Source organism: Eriocheir sinensis, chromosome 9 (genome assembly GCF_024679095.1).
Source record: "Eriocheir sinensis breed Jianghai 21 chromosome 9, ASM2467909v1, whole genome shotgun sequence".
NCBI classification, from domain to species: Eukaryota; Metazoa; Arthropoda; class Malacostraca; order Decapoda; family Varunidae; genus Eriocheir; species Eriocheir sinensis.
Genome location: NC_066517.1, coordinates 1,470,836 through 1,491,458, shown reverse-complemented (window position 1 = coordinate 1,491,458; position 20,623 = coordinate 1,470,836). Strand labels below are relative to the sequence as shown.

The 20,623-nt window shown below is 43.8% G+C and overlaps 1 long non-coding RNA gene across 1 annotated transcript; it reads right to left on the bottom strand.

The window, feature by feature from the left end:
• Nucleotides 1-358: 358 nt before the first annotated feature.
• LOC126995817 (uncharacterized) lies at nt 359-8,224 on the bottom strand. Its single transcript, XR_007750732.1, has 3 exons — nt 8,077-8,224; nt 4,133-4,374; nt 359-573 (listed from the first exon to the last, which is right to left on the bottom strand). It is a non-coding gene; the product is annotated as an uncharacterized LOC126995817 (long non-coding RNA).
• Nucleotides 8,225-20,623: the final 12,399 nt, after the last annotated feature.

Sequence of the window (20,623 nt, the reverse complement as noted above, 5' to 3'; positions counted from 1 at the left end):
GTTGCTGGGCATCAAGCAAATATTTTAAAGTTACTAGTAATATCCCTGCATTTTAACATTTGGTAAGGCATAAAAGCATCTCACAAAATCATAAATATTTTACAATACTTGCTGTATAATTAACTTTAAATATTTATCCAAAGAGATAATGCATTTTTCCTTGAATTTCTGGCTAAATTTGCAGAATGAATTTTTTGTAACATTTGAAAAATTCAATATACTGTAAATCTTGCCAGAAATTGAGGAAAAATGCATTTATAGGGCAAAAAATGGCCTATGAAATGGTACTAAGTCCAAACTACTTGAAAGTGTCTCCGGAGAATGACTGGAAGGATCTTGGGAGAAAGAAACTAACATGTGTGACCCTTAGTTTATCCGTGATGATTACACACATGGTGGGCAGAGCACACACAATTGTCACAAAACTAACGTTGATCTTCATTCCTTCCTGAATCTAGGTTGCCTGGCTGACAACCGGACTGCCATAGGACACATGCAGGAGTGTCTCCACAGGGGCCGGGTAAGTGGATCGCTGGAGGGCTGATGTGTGGCTGGGCCTACACTGCACCACACCTGGAAGGAACAGGACAGAAGCCATCACGAGTTCTCTCAGCAGCAAGTTTATATTAAGAATAATAGAATGTTCCAAGCACCTGTCATTTTTCCTTAAATAAACTGATCCACACACTCTTATTACTTCATTTAATCACAAAAGGCTTCCAGATTGTCTCCGGAGCCTGCTTGAGGTAGTTAGGACTTAGTACAGTTTTCAGAGCCTGAAAAAGGGGTATTTCAGTGTTCATTCTACATAATCTTAATATTTTAGACCCAACAAATATATACATATATGGAATTTTTTCATCAGCTTTATTTTTGGCAGCAATCTTGTGGCTGTATAGTTTTATATTGAGTGAAACCGAATATTCAGTCAACACATTACACGAGTCGTGGTGGCCCGCCACTCTGCCTGAAGGGAAGGCATAGTGTGTGTGTGTCCTGACACACTGCTCAAGAAATCTAGAGAAAGCCTTGAAGCACAAAGGTGAATGGAGATCAAAATAATTTACTAGTACATGTAAAAACAGTATATCAAAGAATGAAAATTAATGTCACAGTAAACAGCAATGTGTAAAACTGATAAAAGCTTTGGAAAATTGTATATGATTAACATATATCTCTACCACTATGTGCAGTAACGTCATTGATGAAGTTTAAAAGGTTTTTCGTCACTTGATAAAAGGATGCACCAACTGTTGCCTCCAAAGGGCTTTAAGGAATAGTGGAGGCGGCAGAGGCCAGCGTCTGCTCACTCCCTGCCTCCTGCCCTGATGCTGTGTTAAAAACGACCAATACCTCAATACAGTGTGCTACAGACCTTTATAAATTGATTAGAGCTTTCATTAATTTCTTATCTTTCCTGAATCATTACAAGAAATGTTGCAAAATAAACATTGAGGAATAGTGTTAAATAAATATGATTAGTCTGGCTTATCAGCGTGAGCATACACACTGCTGCTGACTGACCTAAACAGCGCACGGCTTCTTTCTTAATGCATCGTAACTTGCACACATGACTCTCTGCCTGAAAAGTCTCCCAACACCACCACAGCCTTCCTGCCCCACCCGGCCAGCATGCTCCCTGTCTCTATACTGATGTGTGGTTCCAGAGTGGAGACGCTCAGGTGTATTATTACTGTTATTATTATTATTATTGAGATCCAGTAAAGGGCATCAAGGGGAAATAAAGAACTGATGTAGGGCCAAGCAGTTTCCCCTCGAAGAGCAGGATTGGAGTGTTGGGAAGTCATAAACCAAGAAAGGCTGAACAATGAACCCAAGCGTCTAGACAGGGATCAGTGGTTCACAACAGAATAACCTGCTACACTTGATACTCCTAACCTGTGACCTGTAACCTCCCTCCTTCCTCCCTCTGGCATGCCCTCTACTTTCACCTCTCCTTTCCTTCCTCCTCTTAGTCTTGACAAGGATCAGTATTCCTAACATTAGCAGCAAAGCCACAATGCTTGCTGCACCTAACCTGTTCAGTATTCTAGTCCTCCTTCCTTCCTCTGGCCATCCTCTTCCTTCACCTCTTCCCTTTCCTTCCTCATCCAACCCTTAACCCGATAGCAGCGACGAGCCATATTTGTGGCTTTACCGTGAACTAGTGACGGGCCAAGTTTTTGCCATGATATAAACCCCCTAAAATAGATGGTCCATAAACTGATCAAAAATGCGTTGATATATTATGAAATGGTTTGCGCGAGTGATGACTTTTCTCATTATTCTCACTTAGAGGGGCCTTTAAGAAACATGATCCCCGCAGCTACCGGGTTAACATGGAACGGTAATTCGTATCATTAGCAGCAAACCCTCCATGCACGCTACACCTAACCTGTACTCTCGTTCTTTCTTCCTTCCTCTTCCTTCACTTCTTTCCTTTCCTTCCTCGTCCAAGCCTTAACAAATCATACATCCTAACGTCAGCAAAATCTCCATGCTTGTCACACCTAACCTGTACTCTTGTTCTCTTTCCTTCCTTCCTTCCTTCATTCATTTCTCTGGCATGATTTCTTACCTCACCTCTTCCCTTTCCTTCCTCCTCCAAGCCAAACAGGGATCAGTGACTCCTAACATTAGCAGCAAAACCTCCATGCTTGCAACACCTGCTGACCTGTAATTTTGCTCTCCCTCCTTCCTTCCTTCCTTCACCTCTCTTCCTTCACCTCTTCCCCCTCTTTCCTCACCCAAGCCCTAATTAACAGGGGTCAGTGAAGAAGTAACTCCTAACATTAGCAGCAAAACCTCCATGCTTGCAACACCTGCTAACCTGTAATCTTGCTCTCCCTTCTTCCTTCCTTCACCTCTTCCCCCTTTTTCCTCACTCAAGCCCTAATTAACAGGGGTCAGTAAAATTAACTCCTAACATTAGCAGCAAAACCTCCATGCTTGCTATACCTAACCAGTATTCTTGTTTTCCTTCCTTCTTCCTTCCCTCCCTTCTTTCTCTTTCCTTCCTCTCCCATGCATTTTATTTATGATTTTTTTTTACAGTGAAAGAAGCAGCTCAAGGACAAAAACAAATGAGAAAACCAAAGCCTGCTAATCACTGCTCCTACACAAGCAAGTGAAGATGAGTGGCCAAAAGTGAGGTCAATTTCATGTGGAGAGGTGTCTTGATACTCTTCTCTTGAAGGTGGTCAAGTCATAGGCAGGAGGAAATACAGACGAAGGAAGGCTGTTCATGAGTTTACTAACGAAGGGGATGAAGGAATGAAGATGCTGGTTAACTCTTGTGTAAGGGATTTGGACAGTTTGGGGATAAGCATGAGTAGAAAGTTGAGTGCAGCGGGGCCACGGGAGGGGGGGGAGGCATGCAGTTAGCAAATTCAGAAGAGCAGTCACTTTGAAAATATTGGTAGAAGATAGAGATAGAGGAAGCTGATTTAGTAAGAGGAGATGTGAAGTTTCCCGAGATTTTGAGTTAAGGATGGACCGAGGATATTTAGTGTCGAAGAAGATGATAGCCGAGTATTGTTGAAGAATAAGGGACAAATATTTGGAAGATTGTGTCGAGTTGTTAGGTGGAGAAATTTGGGTTTTTGAGGCATTGAAGGACAGCAAGTTCTTTTTGCCCCAATCAGAAATGATAGCAAGGTCTGAGGCTAAGCATTTTGCAACCTCCAGTCTTTTAGAGTCTTGTAGTTCTTGTTGTGAGGGTCTTCTGTTGAAAGAAGTTGAATAATGTAGAGTCATCAGCATACGAGAGGATAGGAAAGCTTTTTTGAAAGAACACTGATGATCATCAGAAACAGAGTGGGAGATACACCAATGTTGATAGGTTTAGGGGAAGAACAGTGACCGTCTACCACAGCGGAGATAAATCAGCCAGAAAGGAAACCGGAGATGAAAGTACAAAGAAAGGCATAGAAACAATAGGAGGGAAGTTCAGAAAGCAAAGAGTTGTGCCAGACTATCGAAGGCTTGTATTAGTTCTTTACCTCAATGCCTGTGTTCTCTTCTTTCTACCTCCTCCTCCTATCTACCTATCCAATTTTCATTCACCTCCTCCCTCCCTCCCTTCCTTCCTCTTCCCTTTCCTATCTATTCCATGCATATATTAGTTCTTTACCATAATTAATGCTTGTAGTTTTCTCGTCTTTCTTCCTCCTCCTCCATGCCTGTATAATATCCTCTTCTCTCTTCTTTCACACTGATGTTTTCTTCTCTCTTCCACGGCTGCAGTAATGTTCTTCTTCCCCACAAGTGTTCTCTTCTTCCTTCCTTCCTCTTTCACTTTTCACTTTATTCTCGCACTGGTTCTCTTCTCCCATTCCAGTGTTCTTCTCTTTCTTCTCCCTTCTCCTCCACAACCTGCAATAAGTGTTCTCTGTAATCCCCTTCAGAACACAAGGACACACTGAGTCTGCAAGAGGCTGGCAAGCCAATACAAGGCAGCTCTTGTAGCGTTAACCTAACCCCGCCTAACCTCACTACCCATGAACTTATCTGACCTTTCTTGAATCTGACCTTTCTTGAATGCATCCATTGTATTGGCACTCACTGTAAACCTAACACTGCCTAACCTCAGTACACATAAATTTGTCTATCTAACTTTTCCTGAAGGTATTTATTGTATTAGCATTTTGCTTTAAATCAATTTAAATCAGAGTAAATAAATCATGATATAAATAAAAATTAATTACTGTATTCAGAATTTAAAGCCTCAAGTTTGCTTGCCATGTACTGGTCCTGTCGTGGTCCTGTAGCAAGTCAGGCACCAATGAATCATTGAATCATCTCTTACAAGACAAATATTCAAAAGCATATAAAGGGAAAGTAATGTCTTTTTGTTGATAACAATATTTAATGAGATTTTCTATTCTCTCTTTTCTATTACTCTCTCGGTCCCACACGTCCTTCTGCGTGTATCGAAACACACGAGATATTAATCAAGATCCGGGTATTCCCCGACTGCCTGGGATTGAACCCGCGACCAGCGTGACGGGAGAGCCACTCCCTACCGAGTCGGCCAAAGAGGTACCCCACTGCCTAAGTGGGTTATGGGAGGCTCGTTCATCAGGCATAGTCGCCGCACTACAAATATATGTAATAATGAAGTTTAACGAGCATAATTCATTTTTGAATGCACAGAAACATGACTGAGTCAAACTTCTTATTAATATCAATCAAACTTGACCACATGCTGCCTGAAGTTCCTCTCCTGTTTCTCTGTATTCAAGTGCTGGTTACTTTAACTTGTCAGAGATCTTATTAAACTCGGCATTTTTATACTTGTGATTTTCAAAGTGAAAACTCATCTTGGGCAATTTGACAATGCTAAACTATGGTTTCATTGAACACTGGCAAAGTTTCTCACGAGAAAATGCCCTCATAAAAGTGAAGCAAATAATCAATGCAAACCAGAAAATTATTAAAGCAAAAAAAAAATGTCAAATTGATTTTTATATTTTTATTAAAAATATCATTGATTTTTTCAACCCTGATTGGCACTTGCTATAAACCTAACCTCACCTCACTTCACTATTCATGGACTTGCGTAACGTTTTCTTGAATGCACTACGGTTGTATTGGCACTCACTATAAACACAACCCCACTCACTGTAAACCTAATCTCGTGTCTCACTATTATTGAGAATATTAAATTCCTGTATTTGTAGAAAGTTTATTATCTCTTTAAATATTTTGTAATATTTATATATATTATTTTTTCCTCTCTAATGGGAGACTAAAGGTTTTTAATAATTACCCTCACTACCACCACCATACCGAGCACCCCATCACACCACCACACCTATCACCATCATCACTACCATCATCACCACCAACACTACCACCACCATACCGAGCACCCCATCACACCACCACACCTATCACCATCATCACTACCATCATCACCACCACCATACCGAGCACCCCATCACACCACCACGCCTATCACCATCATCACTACCATCATCACCACCAACACTACCACCACCATACCGAGGACCCCATCACACCACCACGCCTATCACCATCATCACTACCATCATCACCACCAACACTACCACCACCATACCGAGCACCCCATCACACCACCACACCTATCACCATCATCACTACCATCATCACCACCAACACTACCACCACCATACCGAGCACCCCATCACACCACCACACCTATCACCATCATCACTACCATCATCACCACCAACACTACCACCACCATACCGAGCACCCCATCACACCACCACGCCTATCACCATCATCACCACGCCTATCACCATCATCACCACCATCATCACCACCACCATACCGAGCACCCCATCACACCACCACGCCTATCACCATCATCACTACCATCATCACCACCTTCACTACCACCACCATACCGAGCACCCCATCACACCACCACGCCTATCACCATCATCACTACCATCATCACCACCAACACTACCACCACCCCCAAACTTTGGTAAATCTTAGGAATAGCGGCTCCTAGCGGGTGCGCGTTTAGGGCACGGTGTGGTGGTAATGACAACGTTTCTAGCACGTACGACGGGGTTTTGACAAGCGGACAGGCGTGTTTATGTCACAAGGGGTGTATTTTTCCGCGCGGGCTCTTCCCTTTCTTCACCCCGGAGCTCGCAGTCTCATCGCCCATCGACTTGGAAGAAATCGTGAGGCCAGCGTGGAAAAATACACCCTTGTGACATAAACACGCCTGTCCGCTTGCCAAAACCCCGTCGTACGTGCTAGAAACGTTGTAATTACCACCACACCGTGCCCTAAACGCACACCCGCTAGGAGCCGCTATTCCTGAGATTTACCCAAACTTTTACTCCTTCAAATATAATTTTAAAAAATCATCCTTTTAACTCCTCTCTTCTCCTTAGTCCTCTTCCTTCCCTTCCTCTCCCATACCTTTTTACCCAACTCTCTCGCTCCCTTCTACCCCCTCTTTCCCTCCCTTGTACCCCCTCTCCCCCTCCTACCTTTCCCATACCTGCAATCAGTACGTCATTACCTGTTCTCATTGTAATACTGAATCATGAAACTCACAATGAACTCACCAATATGGGCGATTAGGGAAAAGGGTTTACTGGTCTGACATGACAACCTGAAGTGGCTCATCCCTGGCCTTTAAAGAAATCGTAACAAAAAAAAGTAACAAAAAATAGTCGTAACAAGTTGTAACAAAAAAGTCATAACAATAAAAGTAACAAAAACCGTAACATTAAAACGTGACAAAAAATAGTAACAAAATAATCATAAAAAAATAGTAACAAGAACAGTGACTCCCACACCTTCCCCTCCCGCTCTTACCATCGCTTTCTCCTCCTCCTCCTCCTCCTCAACGCTTCCTCTTCCTCCTCCTCCTCCTCCTCCTCAACGCTTCCTCCTCCTCAACGCTTCCTCCTCCTCAACGCTTCCTCCTCCTCAACGCTTCCTCCTCCTCCTCCTCCTCAACGCTTCCTCTTCCTCCTCCTCCTCCTCCTCAACGCTTCCTCCTCCTCCTCCTCAACGCTTCCTCTTCCTCCTCTTCCTCCTCAACGCTTTCTCTTCCTCCTCCTCCTCCTCAACGCTTCCTCTTCCTCCTCCTCCTCCTCAACGCTTCCTCTTCCTCCTCCTCCTCCTCCTCCTCCTCCTCCTCAACGCTTCCTCCTCCTCCTCCTCCTCCTCCACAACGCTTCCACCTCCTCAACGCTTCCTCCTCCTCCTCAACGCTTCCTCCTCCTCCTCCTCCTCCTCAAATGGCTGACGAATTAAATCACTTAAGCAGGTAGTTTATAGGTAGGTAGTTATATACATATGACAAGTGTTTATCTGTCGCCTGATCTTCCATGTTTCTATATTATTTTCCTCTCCTCCTTTCCTCCTCCTCCCTCCTATCTCATTCATCTTCCCTCTTCCACCAACTTTTCCTCATTCCTACACACACACACACACACACACACACACACACACACACACACACTCTTTCTTTTCTCTCCCCCTTTCCTTTGATAATACCAGACTTAGAATCTTTGGGTAACTTCAAAATCCTTGTGATGAATGAGTAATGAGACCAACCTTTCCAGCCCCGGAGTAATGGACGATGATCTCCGTGTGTGTGTGTGTGTGTGTGTCCGTGCACCGCGGAGGCTCGCTGGCAAAAGACGCGTGAGGGTTGAGCCAGACATGAACCCACCGCGCCAAACCACTGCCCGAACGAGCGAGTCAGTATCGGCGCCTCAGTTCACCCGTTTGAAAATCATCACGTAGAAGTCGCACTGGAGTTTTCATGGACTGTTTTGTGATGCTGGTGATAGTTTTTCACGGCTTCTACACCTTTGAACGGGAAAATCACCCATGAAAACCCATCCGAACGAGCGAGTCAGTATCGGGGCCTCACTTCACCCGTTTGAAAATCATCTCGTAGAAGTCACACGGGGGTTTTCATGGACTGTTTTGTGATAATGGTGATAGTTTTTCACGGCTTCTACACCTTTGAACGGGAATATCACCCATGAATACCCGGTTAATCTTCTCTGTGGCCTTGGGAAATAGCCTAATGAAGGGAGCGTGGGAAGTGTAATAAGATGGACCTGTTTGAATCAGTTCCGCCCTCTCGATAGTTTTAGAAAGCAGATGTATAATATTATTAGTATGTATATTTAATAACCGAAAAATGGCTGACAAATTCCGTAGAGTTATCACAAAAAAAAAAAGGTTAGCGCTTCCTTCTCCTTCCTCCTCCTTTGTAGCTTCCCTCCACCTCCACCTCTATTATTTCCATAGTTATTCCGTTCCTACCCCCCTAATAACTTTATATTTGTATATGTAGTTCGTTGTGTAGCCCCACCTGGGAATAAGCCGTGTCTGCAATCTCTTTACAGGACCTACAATTTGAAAGAAGTACAGCGCCGCGCCACGAAGATGATACCCATATACCATCCACGAAGACGACGAATACCTGAAACGACTCGCACGACTCAACCTTCGAAAACGAAAAAAAGACGACTGCGGGGATACAAGTCTTTAAGTAAGTAGTACCTGAACAAGCTCAGCAACGTTGATCACTCTTTCTTCACGCTAACAACTAACCTGAAGAGAAGAAACATCGGGAGTTATTTCTTTAATAGAGTTGTTCGCACTGGAACAACAGCTTCAGCGAAGTGGTTGCGCAGAAGACCATCAACTCCTTCAAGAAACGCATTGATCGCCCACTTTGCTGCAACGTGAACTGAACGTTCCCAAGAGTAGGTACACAAGTGCTCTAATCTTCCCTGCCACCCCCTCCATTCCCCTCTCCCCTTTCCTCCCTCCTCATTCCTTCTTCCTCCTCCTTCACACCTTTCCTCAACCAATTAATACATTATGGAAGATATAGGAAAGACAAGAGGAAGGAAAGAAGGGAGAACAAGGATACAGGTTAGGTGTGGCAGGCTTGAAGGTTATGCTGCTAATGTTAGATGTTACTGATCCCTGGTTAACCCCTGACTGCTGATTTCTGACAAGAAGACCTCACCAAGCTGCAGGAATTGAAATAAAAAAGCGGCTGCTACGATTCAATGAAGAAAAATGTAAAGTCCTGGAGATATCCAGCACACCAATACCACATGGGAAACACTGCACTATCCACCACAGAGGCAGAGAAAGACCTGGGATTATGTGTTACCAGGCTACCAGTGAAAGCCAAATCCGTGCCAATCGCAGCGGACGGGTTAAGGCTTGGAGGAGAAAGGATAGGGAAGAGTTGGTGACGGGAATTTCGAGGTGGCGGCCGATGTGTTGATGCTTGACAGACCCGCTTGATCGACGAGATGCGACAGATTCTTCCCTAATGTTTTGGTTGATTATTTCCTCTCCCTTTATAAACATGTGTCAATCTTTCAAGAGGAGGGTATCAGGACACCTCTCCTTCCGAAATTGACCTATATTTCGGCCACTCCTCTTGACTCTTTTGTAGGACCAGTGAGTAGCGGGCTTTAATTCATTATTGTTTCCTTGTTTTTGCCCTTGAGCTGTTTCCTCAACCGTAAAAAAAAATCTGTATCATCATCATCATCATCATCATCATCATCCTTTAACGTCCATTTATTTCCTATGGTGGGGTTGGACGGGATATGAGCCTCCTCCACTGTTGCCGGTCCATAGCCATTTCCTCCGTGATGTTCTGCCTCCTCATATCTTCCTCCACCACCCTTCTCCACGTCTTCCTTGGCCCTCCTGGTGGTCTGCCCTCTACCTCAAAGTTCAGTGCACGCCTCAGGATATCTTCTCCTCTTCTCCTCACATGTCCAAACCACCTTAATCTGGTCTTACTCAGCAACTCCGCCAGGCCATGTATATAATCGCTAATATGATCCACGTGATAATGAGCAGGTGATTCATTTGAAATTGCTATGTGTGTTGATGACTTGTTTTTGTATTCGATGTTGGAGCTCTTGCCTCGCCCCGCAGACCCCGTGTGTGACGATGTTGTTGTGTGCGTGAGTGCCCCCCCCCCCCCACTACCCCCTTGCTCTGGTGGCTGTGACTGAGGCCCCATCACATTTTATTTTTTTAATTTTTCTACTTTTCACTTTTTTTCTTTCTTTCTTTATTCTTTTTTTCTATTTATTTTATTTTATTTATTTATTTTATTTTTCATTTTATTTTTTACTTATTTTGTTTTATTCTTTTTTATTTATTATTATTATTATTTTTTTTTTTTGTGTGTGTGTGTGTGTGTGTGTATGTGTGTGTGTGTGTGTCATGTACGGATGGCTGTTTGAATGGTGGCGGTGAGAAGAAAGAAGGAAACAACAAATGAAGTGAAGACCTTTAAGCTGACAAACAAACATTGACACTATGGCCGAATGTCCCGCTCAGACGTGATGGCAAAAAAATAATAAATAAAAATAAATAAATAAATAAATAAAAAATCGTACCTTCCATTTACCTTTCTTATGCCATCCCTTCCCTTCCTTCCCCTCCCCGCCTCCTCTCCCTCCTCCTACTCCCTAACCCCCTTCTCCTCCTCTCTTCCCCCTCCCTTCCCCCTCCCTTACCCCATACCTCCTCACTCCTCTCTCCATAACCTTTCTTTCCTCCCTCCCTCCTCCTCCTCATCTCCCTCCCTCACCTCCTCTTCCGCCTCTCCAACCCCTCTCCTCTTTCCTAACCCCCCTCTTCTCCCCCCCCCTCCACTTCTTCCCTCCTCCTCCTCCTCCTCCTCCTCCTCCTCCTCCCCCTTCTCCCCCTCCTCCTCCTCCTCCTCCTGGTCCAGACAAAATTACCCCAAGGGTCTTAAAAGAAATCAAACATCAAGTTTATAAACCGCTCTCCATCATATTCAATAAATCTTTAACAGCTGAAAAAGTTCCGTCGGATTGGAAACTTGCAAATGTCACACCAGTTTTCAAAAAGGGGGACAAGTCTCATCCAGGAAACTATCGACCAATTAGCCTGACATCTATTGTTTGTAAGTTAATGGAGACTATCATTCGCGACAATATGGTGAAATTCTTCGAAGAAAATAATATAATAAATAATTCGCAACATGGCTTCCGCAGTAAACGTTCGTGTTTGACTAACTTGATTTTTTTCACTATATTTTTGAGGTGTTCGATGAAAGCAGATCAGTAGATATCATATATCTGGAATTTCAAAAGGCATTTGATAAGGTCCCCCACCAACGATTGCTCAGCAAACTACTGGCGCACGGTATCTCGGGTAACATTCACAATTGGCTTGTGGACTGGCTCTCTGAGCGGAAACAGAGAGTAGTTCTAAACGGTGTTACATCTAACTGGCTCGATGTCAAAAGCGGCGTACCTCAAGGATCAGTGCTTGGCCCCATGCTCTTCTTAATTTATGTTAATGATATCGATGATGGGCTCACTTGCAAAGTATCAAAATTTGCTGATGACACAAAAATTGCTAGTAAAGTAACTGCGACACTCGACGAAGAAGCTTTACAATCAGATCTAGATCGACTTGCACGCTGGGCCAATCAATGGCAAATGAAATTTAACGTTGACAAATGTAAAGTGTTGCACATCGGAAAAAATAACAATCGCGTTCGGTACGTAATGAATGTCAAACAACTTTCTGCAGTAAGTAAAGAAAAGGATCTTGGAATCACTATATCAAGCGATTTAAAGCCCGGTCAGCATTGTTCAGAGGTAGTTAAAACTGCAAACAAATTGGTTGGCTTCATCGGACGAGTCTTTAATAATAAATCGGAAAAAGTAATATTAAAACTGTATAATTCGTTGGTTCGACCCCGTCTAGAGTACTGTGTACAGTTTTGGTCTCCCTACTACAGAAAAGACATAGAAAAGTTGGAACGGGTCCAACGAAGAGTAACAAAGATGATTCCTAGGTTGAGAAATTTGTCATATGAACAAAGGTAGGATTCAGTGATATTAATGCGGAAAATTACTTTACAATTGATCGATCAAATAGAACAAGAAGAAATCACAATATGAAGATAAGTGGTAAAAGATTATCATCGCACGAAGCTAAACACTTCTTCTTCAATCGAGTTGTTAATGTTTGGAACTCTCTACCTTGTGATGTCGTTGATAGTACAACAGTTACGGCCTTCAAGAATAGATTAGACAAGTGTTTTGAATCCAACCAGCAACTAAGATATTACTCATTGTCGTAATAACGTTAAGTTCTTGTGTCCTTGTCCGCTTTTATCGCCCGGTTAGTGGTAGCAGTAATGGTAGTTCTTTCCTCTTTCCTACATAATTTCCATGCAGTTTTTCCATGCTGCATGGTTCGTTTTCCTTTCCTGCCAGCTTTGGCTGGAGGGATGGGGGGGTGGGGAGGAGCCTTCGCCTTTGTTGTCCTTCATCTTCCACCTTTGATTAGATAGTTAGTGTAGCTTGTCACAAACAGCCTCGTAAGGACCAGCAGGTTTGATGTTGTTTGTTCTTCCTTTGTGTTCTTTTGTTCCCCCTCCCCCTCCTCCTCCCCCCCCATCAGCCCCGGTCATGGTGTGGTCTGTGGTCGCCGCCCCTCAGTGCTGACGTGGCCACTGTCTGCTCCATCAGGGAGATTAATTACTGCCATTACGAGCCCTCCACCGCCACTCACGGCCCAGGAGGAGGAGGAGAAGGAGCGGAAGAAGAGGAGGAGGAGGACGTGGAAGAATGGTACTTTGAGGAGTTTTTATAGTATACGAGTGGTTTGTTGATGGTCAAATGTGTGTGTGTGTGTGTGTGTGTGTGTGTGTGTGTGTGTGTGTGTGTGTGTGTGTGTGTGTGTGTGTGTGTGTGTGTGTTAGGGATTAGGAAAATGAAGCGGAGGAGGGAAGATGAAAAATGAAAGAGAAAGAAAAGAGGGAGGAGGAGGTGAATGAGGAAAGGAGGAGATAAGAGGAACAAAAACATGAAAGAGAAGGGAACAGAGAAACACCTGCTGGCATATAACTACCATCTCAGGAGGAGGAGGAGGAGGAGGGGGAGGAGGAGGAGGGATGGAAAGAGCGAGCAAGGAAAGTGTGGGAGTGAGACAAAGTTGGAAGGAGGACACGAGTGAGGGAGAAAGAAAAACAATACAAATAAATGGACAGACAGAAAGAACGAAAGAAAGAAAGAAAGAAAGAAGGAGCGAAAGAAACAAATGAAGTAGCTAAGGTGGAAACAAAAGAAGAGTGGAAAGCGGTGAGGAGGAAGAGAGAGGAAGAGAGAAAATATATGAAAGCAACGAATAGAGAACAGAGAGAAGGAGGAGGAGGAGGAGGAGATGTGGTTAATCTGTGTCTGGGTTTGATATCGGTGACCTTTTGCGAGAGAGTATTGAAATTAACATATTGACGATTATTATATTTACGTGATTTGTTCTTACACTTGAATTAACTGTTTTACTTCTCCTCCTCCTCCTCCCTTAACCCCTTCTCCTCCCTTCTCCCCCTTTCTCCTTCTCTCCAACCTCTCCTCTCCTCCCCCCTCTTTATCTCCCCTCTTCCCCTACTGTTATTTCTCTTTTCCTTTTCATTCCCTCCCTTTCTCTCCCTCTCCCTCTCTCTCCCTCTCCCCTAGGTTTCTTCTTTATCAAATTACCTTGTTTCAGATATTCGTTTTAGTTATTCAGTTAATATTATGAGTTCAATTAGCATAACTTGGCCTGAGATGTATGAAGATGTTGGTAGTCTCTCTCTCTCTCTCTCTCTCTCTCTCTCTCTCTCTCTCTCTCTCTCTCTCTCTCTCTCTCTCTCTCTCTCTCTCTCTCTCTCTCTCTCTCTCTCTCTCTCTCTCTCCGGTTGATTGTTGCTGTGTCAGTATGATCCTTTTTTTCTTACATTTATACCACTGTGGAATTAGTTCAGCTTATACTGTCTAGCTTTATATAGCATGAAATATTCTCTCTCTCTCTCTCTCTCTCTCTCTCTCTCTCTCTCTCTCTCTCTCTCTCTCTCTCTCTCTCTCTCTCTCTCTCTCTCTCTCTCTCTCTCTCTCTCTCTCTCTCTCTCTCTCTCTCTCTCTCTCTCTCTCACTACTACTACTACTACTACTACTACTACTACTACTGCTACTACTACTACTACTAAAGAAAAAGCATTATCACGCCGTTAACAAAGCTTATATAAATTTAATGACTAATGGCACTAAAAGGGAAAGCAGATCAGCGCGAAAATCATCTCGGCGTAAAAATCCTCGCGTTGCAAGTGAAGGTAATCCCGGTAATGAGACGAAGTGCTGGTGGTGGTTGTTGAAAGTACCTTCTTTTCATATAGTGTTGTAACTCTTACTACACATTGCTTCAATAACACGACGGTTTTTTTAGTCATTACATGTATACCTGGCTGCCGACCCGAGAGGTGTCTTGATAACTCCTCGAACCTCTTTCTTCTCAATTTCTGCAACATTCGCGGTCTTCGCTCTAATTTTCATTCTGTGGAACATCATCTCTCCTCCTCTAAACCTCACCTTCTCTTCCTTACCGAAACACAGGTTTCTGAGGCTACTGACAGCAATCTCAACTCTGTTCCCTCCTACTATCTCTATCCTAAATTTCAATCCAAAGCTGGATGTTGCGCCTACGTGCGCAACGACATCACTTGCTCTCGTGCCCACGACCTTGACTCTTCTGAATTTTCCACCATCTGGTTAAGACTTCACTGTCATTCTATTACTAAATACATCTGTGCTGTTTATCTCTCACCTAACTCTACCAACTATGTAAAATTCTTTGACTATTTGAATTCTAAAGTGGAGCACATCTTGACCCACTCTCCCTTCGCTGAAATCTCCATCCTAGGAGATTTCAATGTTCACCACCAGCTTTGGCTTTCATCCTCTTTCACTGACCATCCTGGTGAACAAGCCTACAACTTTGCTATCCTCAACGACCTAGAGCAGTTGGTCCAGCACCCTACACGTATTCCTGACCGTCTTGGAGATCGGCCCAACATTCTAGACCTCTTCCTTACCTCAAACCCTTCTGCTTATTCTGTCAAACTGTTCTCTCCGTTGGGCTCCTCCGATCACAATCTTATTTCTGCATCCTGTCCTATCGCTCCTGTACACCCTCTGGACCCACCGAAGAGGCGATGCTTCTGGCATTTTGCTTCAGCTCGGTGGGACGACCTGAGGATGTACTTTTCCATTCCGTGGAATGATTATTGCTTCCAGGATAGAGACCCTCTGTGTGTGCTCAGCGCATCACAGAGGGATTATCTCTGGAATGGAGGCATACATTCCTCGTTCTTTCTCTACTCCTCACGCTAAAAGCCTTGGTTTAATCACGCTTGTTCTCGTGCTGTCAATGATAGAGGTAGCACACAAAAGATACCAGAGCCTTCAAACTAATGCTAATTATGAACTTTACATTTCTGCCCGAAATCGTGCCAAATCTATTCTCCGACTAACCAAAATTCTTTCATTAATAGAAAATGTCAAAACCTTGCTTTCTCTAACTCTACCCGTGACATCTGGCATCTAGCCAAAATCATCTCCTCAAACTTCACTTCTTCATCTTTCCCTCCACTCCTCAGTCCTGACGGCAACACTGCCGTCTCATCTATCTCTAAGGCTGAACTCTTCTCTCAAACTTTTTCTAAAAACTCCACTCTGGACGATTCTGGGCATATTCCTCCTACTCAGCCCCCTCTGACTCCTTTATGCCTGTTATAAAGATTCTTCAAAATGATGTTTTCTATGCCCTCTCTGGCCTCAATCCTCAGAAGGCTTATGGACCTGATGGAGTGCCTCCTATTGTCCTTAAAAACTGTGCCTCCGTGCTGTCACCCTGCCTGGTCAAACTCTTTCGCCTCTTCCTGTCAACATCTACCTTTCCTTCTTGCTGGAAGTATGCCTTCATACACCCTGTGCCTAAGAAGGGTGACCGCTCCAATCCCTCAAACTACCGTCCTATTGCTTTACTTTCTTGTCTATCTAAAGCTTTTGAATCAATCCTTAACCGGAAGATTCAAAAGCACCTTTCCACTTCTGAACTTCTATCTGATCGCCAGTATGGGTTCCGCAAGGGGCGTTCTACTGGTGATCTCCTAGCCTTCTTAACTGACCCTTGGTCATCCTCTCTTAGCCGTTTCGGTGAAACTTTTGCTATTGCGCTGGACATATCAAAAGCTTTTGATAGGGTCTGGCACAAATCTTTGCTTTCTAAACTACCCTCCTACGGTTTCTATCCTTCTCTCTGTACCTTTATCTCCAGTTTCCTTTCTGACCGTTCTATTTCTGCCGTGGTAGACGGTCACTGTTCTTCCCTAAATCTATTAACAGTGGTGTCCCACAGGTTATGTCCTATCTCCACTCTTTTCTGTTGTTCATTGTTTTTCTTCTTTCCAAAACGAACTGTCCTATCCATTCCTACGCCAGTGATTCCACTCTGCATTATTCAACTTCTTTTAATAGAAGACCCACTCTTCAGGAACTTAACGACTCAAGGCTGGAGGCTGCAGAACGCTTAGCCTCAGACCTTACTATTATTTCCGATTGGGGCAAGAAGAACCTGGTGTCCTTCAACGCCTCAAAAACACAGTTTCTCCACCTATCCACTCGACACAATCTTCCAAACAACTATCCCCTATTCTTTGACAACACCCAGCTATCACCTTCCTCAACACTAAACATCCTCGGTCTATCCTTAACTCAAAATCTCAACTGGAAACTTCATATCTCATCTCTTACTAAATCAGCTTCCTCGAGGCTGGGCGTTCTGTACCGTCTCCGCCAGTTCTTCTCCCCTGCACAGTTGCTGTCCATATACAGGGGCCTTGTCCGCCCTCGTATGGAGTATGCATCTCATGTGTGGGGGGGCTCCACTCACACAGCTCTTCTGGACAGAGTGGAGGCAAAGGCTCTTCGTCTCATCAGCTCTCCTCCTCATACTTATAGTCTTCTACCTCTTAAATTCCGCCGCAATGTTGCCTCTCTTTCTATCTTCTATCGATATTTCCACGCTGACTGCTCTTCTGAACTTGCTAACTGCATGCCTCCCCCCCTCCCGCGGCCCCCCTGCACTCGACTTTCTACTCATGCTCATCCCTATACTGTCCAAACCCCTTATGCAAGAGTTAACCAGCATCTTCACTCTTTCATCCCTCACGCTGGTAAACTCTGGAACAATCTTCCTTCATCTGTATTTCCTCCTGCCTACGACTTGAACTCTTTCAAGAGGAGGGTATCAGGACACCTCTCCTCCCGAAACTGACCTATCTTTCGGCCACCTCTTTGGATTCTTTTTAGGAGCAGCGAGTAGCGGGCTTTTTTTTTTATTAATGTTTACTTTTTTGTGCCCTTGAGCTGTCTCCTTTGCTGTAAAAAAAAAAAAAAAAAAAAAATACGACACTTGACTTCTGTGGTAATCCTCCTATTCTTTACCATATGTTAAATATAGCGTTGTTATCATTACCTGTTCTGACAACTTACCTATTATTATTATTATTATTATTATTATTATTATTATTATTATTATTATTATTATTATTATTATTATTATTATTATTATTATTATTATTATTATTATTATTATTTGTAGTAGTAGTAGTAGTAGTAGTAGTAGTAGTAGTAGTATCATTATTATTATTATTATTATGCGTGTGTTCGGTTCCCTGCCTGTTCCACCTACATAAACTAGTTGACAATCTTTACATGGAATTTTACATACACCCGCCCCGGAAAGAAACAGTGCTTGCGTTCTTTACTAACAATTTTAATGGTGGAAGGATATCTGGGGACTGTATTGATTGGTCAAATATATTTATGGCAACTTTAAGATTGCAATCACAATAATGAACTCTAAAAACACGAAATTTCCGTAACTATTCATCTGCATATTCTAAAAAACATTAAATTTTCGGGGCCATTTATCTGCATATGTGAGACGGGTTTTGTTCACTTTTCATATGAGGGACTGAGATTTTGTCCTCTGGCTCTATCCGACCAGCCCACCACCACCACTCCTTTTCTCCCGTCGCTCCATCCTTTTCCCCTGTTTCCTTTTCCTGTGGCTCCTCTCGTCCTCACCCCCCACCTTCTAGACGACCTGACACCACCACCTCCTCCTCTCCCACATATTCTTCCTCTTTCTATCCCATTCTTTCTTTCTCTATTCAATCTCCTTTCATCCCTTTCTTTCCACACGTCCACCTGACATCAGCACACCACTTCCCGCCCACCTCACCGCAATAACCACTTCTTTTATCTTGTCCCTCCCATTCCTTCTTTCTCCCATCAATCTCCTTTCTTTCATGCCTTTCTTTTCCCACGTTTTCTTATCCTGTTTTTCCTCCCCTTCCTCTCCCCCTTCCCCTTCCCTACTCCACCTGACCACCACACCACTTCCCGCCCACCCCACCTCCATAACCACTTATTTTATCCTTACCATCCCATTCCTTCTTTCTCCCTTCAATCCTTTTCTTTCCTCCGTTACCTTACCTTGCTTTCCCCTCCTTCCACTCTCCCTTCCCCTCCAGCTCACCTGCCACCATCACCACCGCCACCACCGCCGCCGCCGCCGCCGCCACCACCGCCGCCGCCGCCGCCTCGCCATTCTGAGCACCGGAAAATTATGATGCTGCTCCTCCCCCCCTTCTCTCTCTCTCTCTCTCTCTCTCTCTCTCTCTCTCTCTCTCTCTCTCTCTCTCTCTCTCTCTCTCTCTCTCTCTCTCTCTCTCTCTCTCTCTCTCTCTCTCTCTCTCTCTCTCTCTCTCTCTCTCTCTCTCTCTCTCTCATCCTAGTTTTAATTTCCTTCCTTCCTTTGGTATTTGCTCTCTCTGTTTTCTTCTTCCTCTCCTTCCTTCCTTCCTTCCTTCCTCTCTTGCCATACCTATATTTCCTCTTCTTCATCTATTACTCTCTCTTCCCTTCCTCCTCCTCTCCCTCCTCCTCTCCCTCCTCCTCCTCCTCCTGTATGCACTCATCCGCCGCATAATATATGATACCAAGCATTTTTCTCTCCTATCTTACGGCCTTGCTTATATTATTATTATTATCCTCCTCCTCTTCCTCTTCCTCTTCTTCCTCCTACGAATAATACTTCATGTTTTTTTTCTGCTCTTTGTTCTTTTTCTTCTTCCTCCTCCTATGTTTTTTTCCTTGCTTTGTCTCTTCTTAGCTCTCTCCTTCTCGCTGCCTTTTCTTTCCTTCAAGCTTTTCTCCTTTTCCTTCTCTTCCTACATGTCTCCAGCGCCATCTTCTCTCACATTCCCCCCACACTATTTTCCTATTTTCTTCCTCCTCTTTTTCTCCCTCCTTCCTCTAATCGTTTTTTTTTTCCTGCTCCTCCTCTTCCTTTTCCTCGCATTCCCACTCCTCCCATTATCAGTGTCCTCCTCCTCCTCCTCGAAACTAACCATTAACATCAATTACATAGCAACCAAACCACGCCAATGATAATAATAGTAATAACAACAACAACAATAATAACAACAATAACAATAACAATCCTTCTCCAGCTTATCCTCTGACCCTCTCCTTCTAGTTATTGCATTTCACTATTAATAATGGTTTCAAAGGTCCTCTCTTACCCTGCCTATCTGTCTTATTCTCTACCTTATTACTTCTGAACAGCGAGATGAGTGAAGTAACGCACCCTCGAGAATATGAGATAAATGGGTAGAGGGAGTGGGAGTGGAAAGATTTGAAGGAGGAAAAGAACACAAGAACATAACTCCAGATTCTCCCCCCCCACCCCCCCTCCCTCACTGCCATCAGATCTCCCCGCACTCTTCGACTTTCTAGTGAATGTAAGTTGAGATGTTTCAGCCTATCTTGATATGGGAGGTTCCTCAGCCCCTGAATCATCTTGGTCATCCTCCTCTGAACTGATTCTAGCAAGTTGATGTCCATTCTGTAGTGTGGGCACCAAACAAAATGATGAAGAGGGTGGGAAGGAGGGAAAGGGAGAGGAATAATGGAGGGGGAGAGAAGGAATAACAGAAGGGTAGGTAAAAGGAAAGGTAAGGAGGAAGAGGAGGAAGGAAGAGAGTTGGAAGAAAGAGGGAAAGGGAGGAATGGAGGAAAGAATAGGAAGGAATAATGGAGAGAAATGGAAGGAATAAGAGAGGAAACTGGGAGGTAAAGTAAAGGTATGAAGGAAAAGGAGAAAAGGAAGGGAAAGAAAGAGAAGAAGAGGGGAGAGAAGGAATAATGGAAGTAAAGGGAAGGTATAGAAG